Consider the following 13342-nt stretch of genomic DNA (forward strand, 5'->3'; position numbering starts at 1 on the left):
GAAGTTAAGATGATTCCCCAAGGACTTATGAGTGCCTTCATACTTATCTTGAACTTCTTCACTCGTAACTTTTTTTTTTTAGTTTTCAAAACAATTATAGGATCAGCACTGATAGCATTTCACTATGACTCTGGCTATTCTGATGATCCACACTGGTGAAGTAGTGGTTTTAAGCAGCTGTTAAGGTGCATTTACGCCACAGCCAGACCTACTATCAAGCAGATTGAGGCATGGACTGAAAAGTGTGGGGTAACACTTGCTTTGTGCAACATCGTCTAATCTCTCCACAGACAAGTTAGGGTGAATGATAGTTAAATAGCCGATGTTGTCCAAACACTTTGCAAACAAATCAGGCTGAATGTCATCTGGAAGCAACCATAGTCTAACCACTGTGTAAGCTTTGTGCGAGCAAATCAGTAGAATGGTCATCTGGGGACTCAGCTACATTAGCAAAAGAAAACATTATAAATGCATTATAACACTGTGACACCAGATGGCGCTGTAGAGCTGAAATTGGAACTCTATGAAATTTTCCATTGTGAGCTCTAAAACGTTTTTGCAGAGCATTTTCACGGTGTTTTTTTAAATAGCTGTGTAGATGTAGTCTGGGACAGCCTCTAGATTTTTCTGTAGAATATATTTTTTAATTTGTGTGGATTATTGCAACACCCTTTGGCTATGAGCAATAAAAGTTTGACAGTAACCCAACATTTACACTTGCTTCTGTTGGTGGAAGTTTTTTCACCCACAAACCAGGAGCTGATTGCTATTTGCTCTGATTCAGTGGTAAAGAGTGAATTTTCAGGGGAAAGCTCTGGAGCAAAAAGAAGAGTGCTTGGACATGGAACTATAAAGTGTGACCCACTCTGGAAAGCACAGGGGAAAGTTAAATGTGGACAAGCCCTATGACTGTGCTGTGCTATAGTACCCTAGGAGCAAAATCTTTACCGTGTAGCAAGTTTGCATATTATGCTCACTATTTCATTCTCCCTCTTAGCTAGAAGCCCAGACTTTCTGCTCTCCTTCAGTGCAGTCAAAGGAAAAGTGATATTCTCTGTTGGAATGAGTTTAAGAAATCCTTTGACAAGGCCAAGAAAAAAGGAAATTGCATCTTGACTTTCGGTTCAGGTCCAAAAATGTCTAAAGCCAACACAGGTTCTAGTTATTTCCAGGCTGGATACTACAGGGGTAGCCAGTTTGGTACCTACCAGGGGTCGCTCCCATCAGCCCCAGTCAGCATGGCCAATGGTGAGGAACGATAAAGAGTTGTAGCCCAACTACAATTGGAGGGCACCACATTGTCTACCTCTGCTTTCCTGTATTACTACAGATTTCCATAGCAACCACATCAATAAAAAGGAGGCCGTGTTGTGTTCATATAAAATTTACCATGACACCATTATGAATATTGTTCTGTCCCAGTCCCAGAAATGCATATCTGGCTAGGCTGCAGTGCCTATAAACTCAGAGCTAGCATACAGAGACAAATAGAATTTATAAATGTAAGACGTTGCTAATGCTAACACACCTGGATGCAGTTAAACACTTGTAGATGTAAAATTATAATTGACAATGCTGTATATTGTGGGAAACATTTCTGCCTTTTTTCTTTTGATTTGACAAGTGGCAGACTAGAGCACAAATTTTAACTTTGCAGCTCCCTGCAACATTTGTTAAAGTATAGCATTTGGATAGATTTCAGCTGGTTGTATTTTTTCTTGGTGGCGTTTATAAAAGGAACTATGGGAGGCTGCGGGTTAGAGAGCTTCCTTAGAGTAGCTATGGGTTTGTATATGTTCACGTACAACTCCTTTAAAGTATTAACATTTTTTTTTTATGAAGAATTTATTGGCATTTTTCATAACAAAGCATACACCCAAACCCACAAATACAAAACAAATACAAATATTGCCAGGATTCTTCTTCTTGTTTGCATACATAAAGAAAAAATTTCTATTTCCGAATCTTGACAGTTGACTTCCCCTGCCTTTTCACCTTCGGTTTTAAATCCATAATCTTCTAAAAGTATTAACATTTACAGATGTTGAAAAGTATTATTGACCCTTTTGCACTGATGGCTCATTATGACTTTTCAGTAATGAAAAAAATGTACAGCTATTGGACATTTAGCCATCATTGGTGGGCTCAGATCGACCATAAAGAAATCATTTGTGCTGTGGAGCTGTGCCCTTAACAAGAACTGTTGCGGAAATGGAAGGGATTTAAAGGTAGTGCAATTTGACATGGCTTGGACACAAAGAAGGGGGTGAAGAAGGCACCAAAACAGCAGCCAGTTGGAACTGCAAAATTCATCATCCTGGAGCGTCTCTGTCACCAACAGGTTCTGACAAAGAGAGTACAAGATGAAGTCACATTCCCTTTCCTCCTACACCACACTAAAAGAGTAGACAAGGAAACTGTGCTTGCAGGGGCAGAGCAAGGGGGGTGACACTGGAGGGGGTGACACTCGCCCCCCTGCGATGCCCAAGCCAAGCCCCACTGCCTGGTAAAAAGCGCACCCTGACGGCTTGCTTGCAAACCTGCTCAGTGCGCGCTTTGCTTCTTCCGGCTGGGACAGAGGCAAAGGGCGGGCCAGGGAGGCTGACACCCCTCCCTGGCCCGCCCCTCGCCTCCACCCCAGCTGGAAGAAGCAAAGTGCGCACCGAGAGGGTTTGTGAGCAAGCTGGGGAGCGAGGCTTGCCAGCAGTGCCGCTCCGTAGCGCGCATGTGCAGCATTGCTACGTAGCGATGCATGCGTCATACGTAGCAATGCTGCGCATGCGCGCTATGGAGCGACACCCCATCCCCCGGGTGCCCCTGAGTTTGCCATTCCGGGTGGCCAAGTGGCTTCCTTTGCCACTGTGTGCTTGCAGTACAGTGTAAGAAGTGAGGAAGTCCCACCCCTTTGCTTTGCTTTAGAGAGCCAGTGTGGTGTAGTGGTTAAGAGCGGTAGACTCGTTATCTGGGGAACCGGGTTCGCGTCTGCACTCCTCCACATGCAGCTGCTGGGTGACCTTGGGCTAGTCACACTTCTCTAAAGTCTCTCAGCCCCACTCACCTCACAGAGTGTTTGTTGTGGGGGAGGAAGGGAAAGGAGAATGTTAGCCGCTTTGAGACTCCTTCGGGTAGTGAAAAGCGGGATATCAAATCCAAACTCTTCCTCTTCTTCTTCTTGGTAATGTGGGGAGACATTTTCAAGCTCACACAATGGGTCAGTTCCATACCTCTTCATCTTCCTGATAAATTCTGTGAAAGGAGACTCTTTTGGGGGGAGGGAAGGTTTCGTGAAACACTCTTCCCATTTTGCCTCCGCTCTATTCAGCATGCATTCGCTCATGATACTTCTGTGTGTGGTCTTCTTTTGCATTTCATGTCAAGATTCTGGGGAACTCTTGTTATTAAGTACTGCCGAAAAGACCTGCTGAGGCTTATTGGCTGCAATCATTGTTTCCACAGCCATTTCAGAACACTGCACAAGACCAAGTCGGGAGGATCTCTCTATGAGTGATTTGAAGAGGTTTTCTGCGGTGAGTGATGATGAATGTAATTGTGGAGTTCTGGAGTGGTTTTGTCTTTGCTTGAACTCTAAAGTAGATTCACTTTGAACTCTGAGATTAAATTTTCAGGAAGTCAGACATTTTACTTTGAATTGCTCGGGATTTTCTCTCTGAGCCACAGAAGTGTTCTTGAAATTTATATTCTTCCTATTTTCTTTCAAAGTAATTGTTTAAAAATCACTTTTCTGAAATAGGATTGTTTCACTGTACGATATGGACATGCATTTAATGTCATGGTTACTCCTCGCAATAGGCTCTCTGTTTTATTGTAAAAACAATTATTGCACCCAAAGATGTTATGCTTCCACTGATTTTTTTTTTCAAATGAAGCAAACTGTGCACAAAATTTAAAATTGGTTACTTTTGTGTCCACAGGGGTAGATGCCACACAGCTGCTATCCAGCAAACATAGCAAAAGGGAATAAAAAAATAAAAATCTATTTTTCAACAGATTTTCTGCACAATTGGCATGCTGGGAAGGGTGGAGATCAGAGAATACACATCTGGAAGAATATTTGTATTTTCCAACTACTAGAAGTAGCCCGCCCACCCTCCCTAGCACTTTATCTTCAAGAATTCCAGACATTTTTTTTAAAGTCCTCTCCAAAAGTTGGAGGATAACTTACTTATAACTCCATCCTGAGGGTTGGAGATAGACTAATAATAATAATAATAATAATAATAATAATAATAATCGGAATCAGAGTTAAATTGTGTTAAAGAAATGCTCCATGTCTAGGAAATAAGTTGACAGATGTGCTCAAATTACCTCCGGTAATGTTGAGTGGAAGCATTTAAATCCTGATTGCGCCCGAAATGTAATGCATGATGCTTATGAAGCTTTTATAGCTGACATATAGACTGTTACCTGACGACACCTTTTCCAACTATCTAGAGATCATTCAGCTAATGCACTTGGAAAAGGCAAAATTAGAGGTAGTAGAAAGTCATTAAAGTAGAAATTATATAGATTGCCTGGGTCTTTACGGATATTATATATATATTCTAATGTCTCTACAAATGTCAGCTGGCTCCTCTCCATTCTTTATTCCAGTTATTTGCACTTTCTTCTTCCTCCTTGACTAGCAACAGTGCCTGTTTTGACTATGATCCCTTTCAAAGAAAGGAGCAACATGGCAACAGTTATGGGACCAGTTGACATGTTAGGGTTGCTATGGGGAGATCGCTGCTTTAAAATGATATACGTAGAAGAGGCTGCTGGTATCTGATGAGCCTCTGGTGTGCAGCCACCCACTATCTGGACTAAGCAATGGTCTCCACACCATGGCAAACCTCCAGAGCAGAAATGACTCACCCCACATGCAAACTTGAGCTGAGCCGGCTGCTTAAAGCTGTGGATTACCGGTACATTTTCTTCTTGAAAACTGCCTTCCATTTTCAGCCCATTTTAGGTTCTCCTGAAATATTTGCCTCAGTTCATTTGGATTTAAATTACGGGAGTCTCTGCTGAGGCGCAGTTGCGTCCCAGTGTCAATCTAAACTCTTGCGATTACATACCAGTGGCACCAATCTAATGCCGTTTGAGGGGTTCCCACCCCACATGACTTTTTGCACTGGCGCACAGCGGCATGTGCACCTCATGCATCTCATCGCATAACATGAGTCCATTTCTCACACTGAATCTTTCATTGCTGAACTGGGCCATAACATTGTTCTTAACAAAAGCTGCTTACCAAAAAAACAAAACAAAATGAACAAAAAAAAACAACCACCACGTAGTCAGTGGCAACAGACACTTTACGCAGCAATGGCAACAAGATATTTTTGAGCAAAAAAATCTCTATTTAGGTTTTATTTTTTTTCCTGGAAGGTAGGCACATACAGCAGACAATCATGGCTGTCTGAAATTTGCTGCTTGGAGGCCCTTTGGATGGTATCCCATGTCATTTTCCGCAGCAAAATTCAAGCACTGTGAGAGCTTGTATCTGCCTTCATGTACTGTAAACCAATCCTCTGAGAAATTAAAAGATTGAGGCCACTAGTTCAATGCTATATTGAGTTCTCATAGCTTAATTCAGAGGTGCTAAGCAAGTTTTGCGAAACCGCAATGAAACTGTTAGGTATTTCCACCAGCCCTTGGCTGATATGGGGGGAGAATTCTACTGATACCTATATAAAGCTCCAGAGAATTCTTTTTTAAAAAAAGAAATGGCATATTGTGGAGGGTCAATAAAACACTACTTTTTTCTTTTTTTAATGAACAAATATATGTATGAAAAAGGAATGGGCAAAATACTGCTTGTAAAATGTTTAAGGCGAATTAAATTGCTTACACATGCTCTGAACACAGCGTTGCCATGGTTTCCTGTGTCGGGGGGGGGGGGAGAGTAGAAGCTAGATATCCCTTTGCAGCAGTGATTATGAAAAAGAAATGCAGGCCACACAGAGAAAAGGAATTTGGGTGTTTCAATCACGTCGCTCCTGGAGAACGTTAATAGCAAGTATTGACAGATAGAAAAGTCCTGGTTCCTATGCCAGCTTGCAGTGTTTGAGAATAATATCTTCTGTCACACAGGACACGACTTCAGAACCACTGCAATTCAGGATGTTGTTTGGCCTCTGATGGAAGGAAGTGTTATTCCAGGAAGGAGCTTCAGGATATCCTACAAGCAACTTCCCAGAATAGATCTAGATGAGTAAATGACAGGAGGCCACACATAATGCCCCGGGAAGGGTCGCCGGTCTAGGGGAGATTTGGATAAACAAAGCGAAAGGCAAGATTAGTCTGTTTAGAATGCAGTCACGAAAAATGACACTAGGACAAAGGAGCATCTGGTGGCTATTCATGGGAAGACACGCCAGCAAATCCAACCAACGTCTTAAGGCAAATGATCAAGAAATAGCCTACCATTGGTGAAGCTGAAAATTGGGCTTCCTCACACTTCTGTTGCATCCACACCAACTAAAGCACATGGCCTTCCTCCCCAAAAGATCCTGGGAACTGCGGTTTACCCCTCATAGAGTCACAATTCCCAGTGCCTTAACAAACTACAGCACCCAGAATTGTTAGGTCACACGCTTTAGATGTATGGTGCATGCCTCCCAACATTTTCATCCTCAAAATTGGGGCGTCAGGAGGGGCACGCCTTCCGGTCTGGCAGCCTGGCAATCATCTGCAGGATCGTTCCAGAGCGTTGGGAGGAAGATGCTCTGGTGTGACCCTGCTGACGAGTGCCAGAGCGCCAGACCAAAAAAACCGGGACATTCTGGGATCCAAACAGAAGCCAGAATTGGCTTCTATGATCTGGGATGCATAGCTGTCAACTTTCCCCCCTTTTTAAGGGAAATTCCCTTATTCCGAATAGGATTCCTCGCAAGAAAAGGGAAAAGTTGACAGTTATGCTGGGATGTCCCGCTTAAAACAGGACACTTGTGGGGTAGGATGGTGCAGTTTGATGGTGCAAAGGTATTTCTACTGCTTCCATGTGAATATTCCCTTTGCAGGCCGAGTGCTGGGTGTCTGGATCAAAACCATGATGTGGGAATCGAAAAAGTGTGTGGGGGGGTCCTATTTCCTTACATCATGAGCACTGTCCTGTGGACACTCACACTGATATCTTTCAGACAACACTTCTAATCACATTCACATGGGAAACCTTTGAACTTTCAGTTCAGCAATGCATTTGGCTTAAAGGTTGGACCCTGCAACATCTCTGAAACAGGAGTGCTTCCTCAATATACAGTGGTTCCTCCGGTTGTCAACGGGATCTGTTCCAGAGGTCCGGCCAGATCCCGAGGTTTTCGCAACCCAAGGATCACTGTTCTGTGCATGTGTGTAGCAGTAGACCGCTACTGCTCATGCGAGCACAGCGAAACCCGGTCAAATACTTCTGGGTTTGCCACTTTCACAACCTGAGGTTTACGTAACCCGAGGGCTACATAACCAGAGGTGCTACTGTATATGTTTGCAAAAATCCCATTGAAGCATTTCTAGTGGAATTTTAAATTGAAAGGGACTGCATTTATGCAAACACACATACCTATAGATATAGATATGTGCTGTAAGCTCTTCTGGGAGCCTTTTCTACTGAAAAACATGGAGGGGAATTAAATAAATAAAAGGATCTGTTTGTTGCTCTTGGTGTCTACATAATTCCCCCCCCAGCTTTTCATATTGCCCCCCCCAAAAAAAATTGAAAGTTTTTGCCACAGCTGATCCTTGGAAGAATGGGAAAGCTAGTTTCCATTTAAAGTCAGTTCCCCTGTTCAGCCAGGCAATCAGTTGCAGTCAAAATGTCCAAAACAGTACCTCTTGCTTGCATGCACACTTCACTCTCACAAAAATTGTTGTTGTTCCCTGCCTTAGTCCACCCAACAGACTTCATCTGTGCCTTTACCTTGCCCCACCTATAATACCAGATAATAGCTTTAGCTCAGTTCTCATTACATCTGAACACCCCTTAGAATTCCAGACAGAAGCATCTGTTATCCTTGAACACTCTCTATCTACCCATGGCAAGAAGCTTTTAGACATTACTGCTTTTACACGCAACTGCCGCAGGGAAAATCTTGTGAGTGGTGTTAATACCTTTGAGTGCCAATGACCAGAGAATAACCATGCAAGGTGGTAGAGGGAATCAGGCACTTTGAGTAGGCACTCTCAGTGCTTGAAACACTAAAGCGCTCTGTTGATTTGGGGGGAGTAAGAAGCAAGGTGGCTGCCCACCTCTCTTTTGGATTTATAAAGCCTTGTAAAACAGGCCTGTCTTTGGGTGGGTGTTTGCAGGGGGCTAACAGACCCTTGCCTCTCTACCATTTTGAGCCACAGCCAAGTCAAATGTGTTTCCCCCTAAAGTGGAAAGTTGCAGGCATAGCAATTACTGAAGAATTGGCTGTCACTGGGTTGAAGGACTGGAAAATGGATAGGTTCCAGTTTTTCCTCTCCATTTCCCCTGCCTTCTCCCGATGCCCTGCAAAGGCCAAACGGTGAGTTGCAGGACTGGGCAAAGTGTCAAACAAAATGTTGTGTCTGACATTAAGCAGGGCTTGACACTTGCGAGGGGAGATTGTGGCACACCTCGTTCTAACTCTATTAGGCAAATTAACTTCATTAACAAGTATGCATGTTTTGTGGTTCATTAAATTGGAACTGCTCTCTAGATCCAGACTAAATGAACTTTTTTGTGAGTAAGGAAAATTACATTTGTTGCCAAGTATATGATTTGAATTAAGCCCTTGTCTGAACACAAGTGTCAGAGGCGAGAGTTGAAATCTACATTAAATGTATTAGCAGCAAAAGGTGGGAATTCCCCCCTCCCCCAATAATGAAACAATGAAAAGAAACCAACCACAATATATTTTCTGCTTGTAATGTTTATACACTGCAGTATATCTCCCATGGACCAAACACTTGCAATAATAGCCACAGCATGCTTAGGTGCACTGACTGTGCCTACTGCAGACTTGAAATAGGGATTAAATAAATACACAGAGGATGCATGCAAATCACAAGAGATTTGTTCGACAGAACAAAGGAGTTGAGAGTAAGTCGGGGGGGAGGGTAGTCAAAGCCCAATCTGAGTCATTTTCAGTGTACAGTGTTAAGCATTGATCAGCCTGGAGGATGTGGCATTCAAAAACAACAAATCCAATCCTTCAGTCCTGTAGCTCCCATAGGATACATCAGATCTCCTGCTCCAAGGTGGCAGGTTGGGGGGGGGGAGATCAGGCCTTGGGGAGGAAGATTTCATGCCGGATTCCCCCTGCTTATGCAGCAAATGTTCATGGTCTTTGCCTGACCCACATCAGAGCTCTGGCATCAGTAGGGCTGGAGGTGACTTGGAAGTGTGCCCAGCAAGGACCGAGGAAACCATGGGTCTGAAGGATCAACAACCTACCCAGTTCCTCAGCATGCCTCCAAGACAAAAGAGAAAGTTACACCAACCCCTGAACTGGTTTAACTAATAGGAAAAATGAGAAGGGAATAATGTTGTTTTCAAGAAGCTTGGAAAAAGATGGAGAGGTACATAAGTGCTCCTCCATCATAGCTTGATGGGAGTTGTAATCTAGTCTTAGAGAATCACAGGTTCCCTGTCCTAGTACTATTTATCAAGGTCAAGTTAGAGCCACGGGCAGTCGTATCTGGAATTACCATAATCCATGGTCAACCATATCTGTAACTCAAGACTTGTAGTAGGAGTTTTCTAGTCCAGAACCTTTGCATTCAGTTGCTGGAATATACCGGGTAAGTAGGATCTGAGGCAAAATAAGACCCAGTTTATGGAGCTCTTTCCACCAAGAAGCTCACTTGGTGCCTATGTTGGTGTTTTTCTGGTGTCCAGAAGATATTTAATCTTCCCAGGTTTTTACTTTTTTCATCTTAGTCTTAACATTGAGTAGTTTAATCACCTGATACTTAACTGCTTTGTTTTTTCCTTTGCTGGTTTGTTTGTTGCTTTATGGTTTTTAACCCTACCTTTATTGAAAACGTGCCTGGCACATTTATTTCAGTAGTAGTAGTAGTAGTAGTAGTAGTAATTTAATTATTTATCAATAATAAATTTATATTTATTACAAAATAAATAATATTCTGGGCAGCTCCCAACAGAATATTAAAACCACGATAAAATATCAACTATTAAAAACTACCCTATATAGGGCTGTCTTCAGGTGTCTTCTTAAAGTCAGATAGTTGTTTATTTCCTGATGAGAGGGCACTCCACAGGCCAGGTGCCACTACCAATAAGGCCCTCTGCCTGTTAGTTACCAATAAGGCCCTCTGCCTGTTAGTTACTAGTTAGTTACTATTGTATCTCACCTTTTCCACTATGGCACTGACCAGATCTAGACCTGCTTAATTTCAACAAGGCTGAAATGTGCCTCCATGTCAGATAGTCTAAGAGATAGCATTGAAATCTGATTAGATATATAGGTAGAATACTGATGCAGCTGGATTGACCAGCTGAGGAGATAAGTGCAAGCTGCTATTATATTTACCTGGCCTGGAATGGCCAATCTAGAGGGTTCATACTGACTGCCATTCATGGGGGCCTGGCCAATACTATTCATCCTTATTCCCTTTTGTGCCCAAAGAAGGCTCTAAGGCCCAAATGTGCGCAATCCTCTGTAATTTTCAAGGATTCATCTTGCCTGCAGACTTGGGCAGATGCAAATAAATAATACTTTATTATTTATGTCAAGTTTACGAACGGGTTTATTCTTTGAGTACCATATCATTCTCACATGTGCCCTCAATGTGCAGATTGTATTTTTGAATCCGTCACTCTGCAAACGTATAGATTTCCATTTGTTAAAATGTTGTTCTAAAACAAACTCAATACCTGATTTATACAGAGACAAGTGCTTGGCTGGAACTGTATCAGCGCTTAATGAATGTACATGTTAGTCCATTAATAAGAAGTGAGCGGCCTCTCGTATCACACTGAACTTCAACTAAGAATTGTTGCAGGGTGTGGGCTGTTCATATTTACGCTTCTTGTGGTATTACATTAGCTAGACCATTGATCTTCTCTGGCTTGGGGCATTTATGTCTATAGTAAGTATGTCAAACACTTTGAATATCAGGAACATCAACACAGCAGAATATTTAGTTATATCCAAACTTAGCTTTGCTTAGAGTAGACCCACAGAAATGAGTAGACATGACTAATGATGTATGCCAAACCATAACTAGAAGTCAAATGCATTTTGACCACCAAGAGTTCTTCTTCATTGGTCAAGGAATATGTAACACTCTATTTGTCACCCAAAGTTAGCAGTTGATGGTTCTATATATATGTGCTGATTTGACCCGCAATCAATGCAAAACAAAATAATACATAGTCAATATAAATTCCTAACAAAACTAAGAACCCTAGTCTGGTGTGGGGAGAGGGGAATTAAAACTCAATAATCATATCCATAATGCTACTATGCATGCATGGTAAACATTAAGCTGATATTTTAAAATGCTGCTTTTCTACTAGTGCCCAATCTGAAGTATACTGTCCTGTCCTAATATAACAGAGATCACGTGTATAGGATCCTACCAAGAAACTGCATGGGTGATCTTTTATTTGCATTTCATGGTTCCCAGTCCAACAGAGGTTCCACACACAGAAGTCTCTTTGGCATGTAGAATAGCCTGCTTAATTGTGGTACGTGTGTCAAGTTTGATTTCATAGCATAATAATGTTATAATGTTATAGTTGCACTGTTTATATTACAGTTAAGAGCTAAGTTTTAACTCTAGTTAAAACCTGGCTTCCTGCCAATTGCACTGAAAACTGTATCAAGCATAGGACCAAGTGAACTAATTAAAACATTAACTGGCATCGCAGCCTTGTATATTAACAGTCCTGATCACAGTTCTATTAGCATGTTTTAAATTTTAATTGTGTTCATCCTCACAAAAAAAACCCATGAAGATAATAACTAGAGCTGTTCAGGCAAATGCTCTCACACATATGGCTCCATGATGTCATGGCTGTTGGCCACACCCACAGGCAGCTCTGCATTCAGCATTGATATGAAAGTGGCCAATCAAAATTTTCACTCCCAAAGAGAAGTCCTGCACATGGGTGTAAATCCTCTTTCACATTCATAGCTGTCAACTTTTCCCTTTTTTTAAGGGAAATTCCCTTATTCCAAATAGGATTCCTTGCAAGAAAAGGGAAAAGTTGACAGCTATGTTCACATTGTTGTTGAATGCTTGGCTGCTGGGCCAGTGCAGTTTGGCATTGAAGAGGTATGTCTCGCACATGCAATGACACTCTTCATCTTTTTGGAATAAATCAGTTCAGTTGAATGGAGTTCACTGAACTATTTCAAAATCTCAGAACTACACCTGAAAGTAGTTCCTACAAATGTCAGGTGAACTAAAGGTGAATTAAGATAATTTGAGAGCAGAACTTTAAACAATTCCTTCATGTTCATGTTCATGTTCATTCCTGCCACACACCCCTCCCTACCTGCAAGGCCCCAGAATGTTTAGCTTTCATTATTTTATTTTATTTTATTTTAAAGTCAATCAGGCATTGATAAAGAAAGACAGAAAGCAACGCCTGGAGGCAGTGTTCTATGGCTTATTAGGCAGATAGAGAGGCACTGCTGATCCTAAGGTTGCTTAGTCACTTAATCGCTGCGGCTAAGCAGTCAGAAGGAAGGAATGCAAATCCAGCAGGCAAGTGTCTGAGCCACTATGACCTTCCCTGTTGTCTCACTTATCCATAATGTTCAGCCAATAGATCCATAAGTTTGAGTGAATAAATGATACAGCAATGCAGAAGTCGATTTGACGCAGAATGACACAGGAGTTAATATGTCCTTCCCATTTCCAGATGGGATGCCAAAGTCCACAGACAGGATGTGAGAGATTCGACACAGATCATTGTCAGCTGGCTTTGTTTTCTAACAAACAAACCTAAATGACTTGACAAGCGAAACTAGACATCAAAACTGAAAAATGCATTGTTCTTTGTTTGGTTGTTTAGTTGTTTTGTTTTTAAGAATGCAACATTCTTATTCTTTGCTTGCTTTTGCTTTGTTATATGTGCATCCCCTCACCCGAGTCCTAACTGGCTGTGGGCTACGTAACTGGATTAACAATCACTGTTTATAAATATTTTAAGATGGAACAACCATGGCGCCTGACAAAGAGCTGTGATACAAAATTGGCATGAAGACAGTGGGAACTATGGAAACCTCTAAAGAAGTGCCAAGCGGTGCCACTTTATTTCCCTCTGCCAAACTGCAACAGCTACTGCAAGTGGTTGGGACATCTCTCTCTCTCTTTCTCTCTGGCTCATTAGCAGCATAAAGCTGTT

This window comes from Lacerta agilis, chromosome 1, assembly GCF_009819535.1.
Source record: "Lacerta agilis isolate rLacAgi1 chromosome 1, rLacAgi1.pri, whole genome shotgun sequence".
In the NCBI taxonomy this organism is placed as follows: Eukaryota; Metazoa; Chordata; class Lepidosauria; order Squamata; family Lacertidae; genus Lacerta; species Lacerta agilis.